Raw genomic sequence first — 6,998 nt, forward strand, 5'->3', positions numbered from 1 at the left:
CAAACAAAAAAATATCTACTTTAAGGATAGTGTATATTTGTACTGTAAACGTTTGCAGCAGTTTTGATAAAACTTTAGAATCATCTCTCTCTCTCTCTTTTTTATAATCTTCTTATACATTCTACTACAAATTCTGCAGTTTCATGCAGCTTTAATTGTAATGAGAGTTAGTTAAAAAGTTGTATCCTAAAGGGGTTTGTTTGTTTTTCTTCCTTTGTTTTCTTCTGTAAGTTTACAGGGTTGCTGCTTAACTTCCTGAGGGGTGGTGGTGGTTAGGGTTCATTTTTACTTAATTTTTAATTACCACTGGGGAAATTGGCACCTGAAAAGTCAGAATAGTTTTTGTTTCTTATGTGATCATCTGTTCCTGCTGTTTATGCTTCACCTGGATACCTAATCCTTTTAGCAATGCAGAAGATTATGAAGCAACAGACAAGAGATTACGGCTCCAGGTGAGGGATAAGCAGCTGATCAAATGAATGAAGAAGAAAAAGGGATTGTTTCAATGCAAATATCTCCCACTAATTAGTGCCAGGGTGAAGAACTAAGAAGAAATTCTACTGCAGAATCTGGTAGCCCCTGGCTTGGACAGGTACATTTTTGGCTGGGTAAGGAACTGGCTGGAAGGCCAGGCCCAGAGTGGTGGTAAGTGGAACTAAATCCAGCTGGTAACCTGTCACAAGTGGTGTTCCCCAGGAGTTGGTGCTGGGGCCTGTCCTCTTCAATATCTTTATTGATGACCTGAATGAGGGCATTGAGTGCGCCCTCAGTAAGTTTGCAGATTAGACCAAGTTGGCTGGAAGTGTGGATCTGCCTGGGGGTAGCAAGGCCCTACAGAGGGATCTGGACAGGCTGGATAGCTGGGCTGAAGCCAATGGGATGAGGTTCAGCGAGGCCAAATGCCAGGTTCAGCACTTCGCCTACAACAACCCCAGGCAATGCTACTGGCCTGGGGCAGAGTGGCTGGAAGACGGTAGAGGAAATGGACTTGGGGGTATTGATTGATGCTCAGCTGAACGTGAGCCAGCAGTGTGCCCAGGTGGCACCCTGGTTTGCATCAGAAACAGTGTTGCCAGCAGGAATGGAGGAAGTAATTGTCCTCCCATACTCAGCACTGGTGAGGCCGCACCTTGAGTACTGTGTCCAGTTTTGGGCCCCTCACTGCAAGAAAGACATTGAAGCCCTGGAGCGTGTTCATAGAAGGGCGACAAAGCTGGTGAGGGGTCTGGAGCACAGGCCTTATGAGGAGCAGCTGAAGGAGCTGGGATTGTTCAGTCTGGAGAAGAGGGGGCTCTCTATAACTACCTGAAGGGAGATTGTAGTGAGCTGGGGGTCGGCCTCTTCTCTCATGTAACTGGTAATAGGACTAGAGGGAATGGCTTCAAGCTGCACGAGGGGAGATTTAGACTGGATGTTAAGAAATACTACTTCTCTGAAAGAGTGGTCAGGCACTGGAATGGGCTGCCTGGGGAAGTGGTGGAGTCACTGACCCTGGAGGTGTTCTAGGAATGTTTGGATTTTGTGTTGAGGGACATGGTTTAGTCTGAGCTACTAGTGGATGGTTGAACTGGGTGATCCTGTGGTCTTTTCCAGCCTTGGCGATTCTCTAATTCTATGAAATGTCATTATGAGTCTCTGTCTCTGAATTTTTTTTTTCAATGGGAATGCCTTAAAGTTTTCAGAAAGTGCTAACACTATTCTTAATATACAATTTTTTGGGAGATGTGCATAAATGTACAGTTCATACCACACTCTTGTACCAGCTTTGTTGATGTTTTTCCTGTCACTTGTTATATTTATGCCTATTCTAATCTTCACTTGTACAAGAATTTCACAGGGTCATGAGCTAAGTATCAGGAGGACATACATCTGCCAAGGAATACAGTCAGTATCTTCCATTGTTCTGCTTGCAGTGCTAGAAATCATCAGTTTGTTATAGTTAGTATTGCAAATGTTCCTAGTGGTATTTCTTCTAGTACACGTTAAGTGAGGTAATGACATGATTAAAAAAAAAAACAAAAAAACCTTCTTACTGCTGTGTCATCCTTCTAGGACACAAAATTTTAGGACCCCCAAGAGCAGCCAGTTGTTCAGTATGATTAATGCTTTACCGTTACTGTATTCTGTGCTCTGACTGTCCACAAAATGGCCTTCATGTCTGGTTTAAAAAAAACAAAACAAAACAAAAAAAACACCCAGCTAAGAACAGTGAATTAAATAGTCCTAGGATTACTCCTTTTTTCCCAATCCTATCCATCTGAGTAACACATCGGAACAGAGGCAGTTTTCTACTGACATTTCCGGGGACTTATAGGTGCTTCTGTAATTCAAACGTATGCATTTTTTTCATACAGATTTAGTCACTTGTCTTTCCTTCCCATTCTCTCCACAAAAAGTTATGACCATGGTTGGAAACTGCTGGATTTTACTCATTCTGATGTACAGATATACTGTCATAACACAGGGCAGTGTCTGGCCCTCTGTAAAGCAGTCACCTAACATTTTGTTCCCAACTGGAAGTTTTTGTTTTTCCTGTTCTCCTAATAGTAATAATAATAATAATGAAAATGGAAAAGGACTTGTTTACACATCAGTGCAAATTCTGAATGGCAGATAATGAGACTGGTCTGTTTCCTACTGATTACCTGGTGTAGCTGGGAAGAAAACCCAGTTATCCTCTTCTGACCACATGCCCTAAACCCTGGACCACGCTGCTGTTATTGGTACCAGAAGACCACATCTCTGTGTTTTTCATTTTTCTTTTAAATAAATAAAAACAATACAAGAAATCATTGTTCCAAGTCAGTAGTAGGCAAGGTAAATACCTTGCAAAAGGGATGATTTATTTTGTGAGCTATGCTGCAAACTCCGTAAACCTCATAAATTGCTTTGCAGTGTGTACGTACAAGAATTGATTAAAGGAAGGTAATTAAAATCTCTTTCAAAAAACTGGCAAAAAACTTCTTTACCTGTGGAATCATTTCTTTGGAAAATGAATTACTTGTTCCTAAAAGCACTTGAAATTAAGACAGAGGTTTGCTGAACATTTTCATAGCATGTTTTAAGAAGGGCACACTGTTGATTTACTTGTGACAGGCATGCTATTTTACAGTCCCGTTCAAGCTAACAATAAAATTTGTCATGTTCTACAGAAAACAGAGAAAAGATATTTGCCTTTCTGGAGGATTTAAAGTTTTGCCGCATAGCTAAGCACAGTTTGTAAAAGTGTGAAAATGAGAACTCCATATATAATGTACACAGTGCTATATCAGAGAAAATAATAATCTGTGATGTAATTAGGTGGCTTGTATGAACTAATATATTAATTCCTGGAAAAATATATGAATGCTAACACTTGAGTCAGTATTTCAATCTGAGAGTTGCTCTATCCATAGGCAAATTGATTAACAACTGTATCTGTGTATATGTGTAATTAATTGACTGTTGCATAATACTGGCCTTTGTTCAGCTTTTGAAGTCAGACAGTATTTATAGCAAATAAGTTCTGCTGGGGACTTTTAAGTTGTAATTAATATTTCTTATGTCTCATCATTTAAAGGGCTTGTCCCATCAATACGTTGTCTCAGTTTATTATGTGGAAGTCTTGCAATAATTAAAAGGAAAATGGTGGAAAGTATATTCCGTATCACAGTGACATTAATGGGGAGCAGTTACGTGTTATATGATTAGCAGGAAAGAACTCAAGTGTTTCTTTAAAAATAAATGTTATGCTTCTATTGAAATATGTGATTGACTTAAAACAGAGTCTTAAATCAAATTTACATTCGCCACGTTTAATTACAAAAGACGGAAGGATACAGTAATGATATGTAGGCATAGCAGTTGGAGATAAGCAGCAGCTCTCAAGATGTTTCACAGGTGGGAAGGCAAAGGCATGAAGCAAAGATGTGACTTTTCCTAGGTCACAGCTGATGACAATGCTTCAAATAAATGACCAAAACCCAAGAACTTTTACTGAACAAATAAGCAGTTGTGCTTTGATCACTGATGCTGACTTCTGGTATCTTTCTCTCCCTCCCATGTTAAACACATATGAGCCCAGCTGTTTCTTACTGCTTTAACTGGCATAATGGCATGGTTGGTCACGACCTCTGCTAGTTAAAAAAATATTTAAGATTTGGGAAGAGCACCTTTACTGAGATAACGGCAGCATACCTGGTGCTGCTGTACTAATTTTCAACCATTTTGACTCAGGCTTCAGAGTTGTGCATTAGCAAGGAAAGCTTTTTCCAAGCCTTAGAGAGATGCCCAGGTCAACTGTGCAGACAGTTGCCCCAGTGCCCCTGATTCCTCTGAAAAGGAGATGCTGCATCATGTCCTTGTGCTCATCTCCACCTCTGCCTGGAGATGGACAATCCTTTCTTAATTATATTTGTATGAAAGAAGTCTCTGAGGTCTGATTAATCTAAGGTGTCTTTGTATATTTGATGTTGGGAGAAAGTGATCAAATTTCAAGAGCTCAAGAACACTTCGTTATTCTTGTTTGGTCATGTCTTCCTATGAAATAGTAGTTCGCTGGCAGTGTTGAACAGTTCATCGATAATTTCATGACTCACTTTTGTCCTTCTATGCATTATCTTATGAGAGCACTGATAATCCTAAATTCGGGCTTTCTTTACAAGCTCCTAGGGGTTGTTTCATTTGTGGTACTACAATAAGCTATTCCTCCCACAGGCAGATGAGAGCCAATGGCAGAGTTCTGTTTGAGAATTTTCAAGAGGATGTCCACCTGACACTGGTCTTTCAGAGGCCGAGGTATCTACCGGTGAAAGGTGGGTACCAGCATGACCATTTTTCCCCCACAGAGTTTTGAACCTTTAACACTCTTAAATGGTTTCCAATATTTAATACTTCTAACATTGGGTAAGAGCTAGTGATGCTACAGGCATGCAGTCATAGAAACAGATGTATGATTCATTCACCATTTTCTTAGTATTTTGGCTACTTTAAGAGCATGGTGTATCCTATGAGCCCCTGACAAACAGAAGATTCTAAAAATATTACCAGTACGTGCTTCCATTCATGCTGTCCCCTGGATTTTTACTAGAGGATGAGTAGTGTGAGATGGCTGAGGAATTAACCACCCTTAGCTGCAGAGTGTGAATAACCTCAGTACAAATCACCATCTGATGCCATTTACTCTGTGCTGCAAACTGCGGTAGTTCACGGACAGCTTGGTGATCGTCTGTTACATCTTTGATGTGATGGCAGGGAAAAAATTCAGCATTCAGAACTGTCCAAAACTGTAGACATAAACTCCCTACTGTTTTCTGTATTGAATTAATCTGCATTACTTTTATCTCCTTACTGCTCTTTTTCTTACAGAATAACTGTGCTTCTTTGAGGAATAGAGTCTGAGGTTACAACTGCTGCTGGAATCGTGGACCACAGGCAGAATACACTGTGAGCTTTCTGTCCAGCAGCATTTAGTATCTGGAGGAAGCAGGCACTGCTGTTATTTGCTGTTGCTGGCTGTCATGCTGCATGTAAGTCTGGCACCTCAGAGCAATTGCTTTGGATTAGAGATGGAATTCGGCATACAAAGGAAAAATGGTACTCCTATATAAATAACTGAGAGTCTCACAATGGCCCTTTGAACCAGCTCGTTTGTTCTAGTCACTGCCTGTGAGTAGCATGAGTTTATCTAGTACATGCAGCCATTGAAAGTAAAGTTAAAAAAAAAATAACAAAAAAAAGAAAACCTGTTACATTCAAGGTTGTACAGATCTATTCTATGGGCTAGTTGCCTGTGTCCTAATTATATAAGAACATTTGTTTATCCATGTAGTTATCTGTTCATCTTTGTGCTTGCTCCAGTAGCCAGAAATCGCAGTCCCTCTCTTTGTAAGGGTAACCATGTGATTGCACAGCTCTTCCGTACTTCTACAGCATGATTTATTTTTATTTTGCTTCTTTAAGTGGCCTACTGCACACTGAGTAGCTTAAGCTTCCATTATCTTTGAACAGCAGCAGTTATTTATATAAATGAAATCATTGTATTTGCATTATTGGCAGTGTAGAGGATAGGAAATCAAATGGCTTAGTTTGCTGGAGTATTCTGGTATTCACTTCCAGCATCATGGGGCCTGCATCAATCATTAGCTTTTAGAAGCTAGTACTATCAATATTTATTCTGGATCTTAAATATCTCAGTTTTCCTCAAGAAATACAAGATGAAGGCAACAGGAGGATTTGAATGTTCTGATGTATTTTTTGTTTGTTTGTTTTAAAGAAGAAGCAAGCTGACAGCTGAATTGTTAGTTCATAACTTGTAGTTAATTAGTAGAATTCCCTCAGCTGTTTGCATAAGCTGATGGTGAAAGAGTCACAATGTATTGTTAAAGGGCAAGTAGAATAATTTGTTCCTATAGAAGAGACAAAAATTATATGTTTATTGTGCATCCAATTTTTCTTTTTAGATGAATAGGAGAGGTCACCAAAATAATTACTTCCCCTCTATGTATATAAAAATATTTTTACATTAGATAAAAAGCCTTTCTCCACTAAATAAATGATATATGGAGACTAGACATGTCACTAAATGGGTATTTTACATAATCTCAGAGAGGAGGGGAAAAAAAAAAAGAAATTATGAATAATATGTTTCTTTAGGATTTTTTTTCCATTTTATACTTTTAGAAGGCTTTCTTTATTGTAAGTTTTATTTTATTTTTGCTGATGCAGAATAAACTTATTCAAGCTTATGTTCCATTAACTATTTTCACCTGAATTATCCACAGCTTCCTCAGCCAGATCTCTTTCTCTTTAATGTACTCCATGGTTGGCTTCAGATCAGAAGTGACATTTCTGAGAGTAAATAAAATTTAGTCAGTCAACTTTTGGATTTCTCCATATGTTTTAAATCCAGAGAGCTGTCAGGATGTCACTTAATGGATGACTTAGTACCCAATTTTTAGATCTTAAGAAAAAGCAAATGAGATTTGAATTTCATAGCTTTAAAGTTTTGCACACATTTG

General features: G+C 38.9%; 1 long non-coding RNA gene across 1 annotated transcript; it reads left to right on the plus strand.

The window, feature by feature from the left end:
* Positions 1-515: 515 nt before the first annotated feature.
* Positions 516-6,604, plus strand: LOC116216291. Its single transcript, XR_004158776.1, has 3 exons — positions 516-645; positions 4,696-4,793; positions 5,347-6,604. It is a non-coding gene; the product is annotated as an uncharacterized LOC116216291 (long non-coding RNA).
* The last annotated feature ends 394 nt before the right edge of the window (positions 6,605-6,998 follow it).

The sequence above is a fragment of the Meleagris gallopavo genome, chromosome 1 (assembly GCF_000146605.3).
Source record: "Meleagris gallopavo isolate NT-WF06-2002-E0010 breed Aviagen turkey brand Nicholas breeding stock chromosome 1, Turkey_5.1, whole genome shotgun sequence".
NCBI lineage: Eukaryota > Metazoa > Chordata > Aves > Galliformes > Phasianidae > Meleagris > Meleagris gallopavo.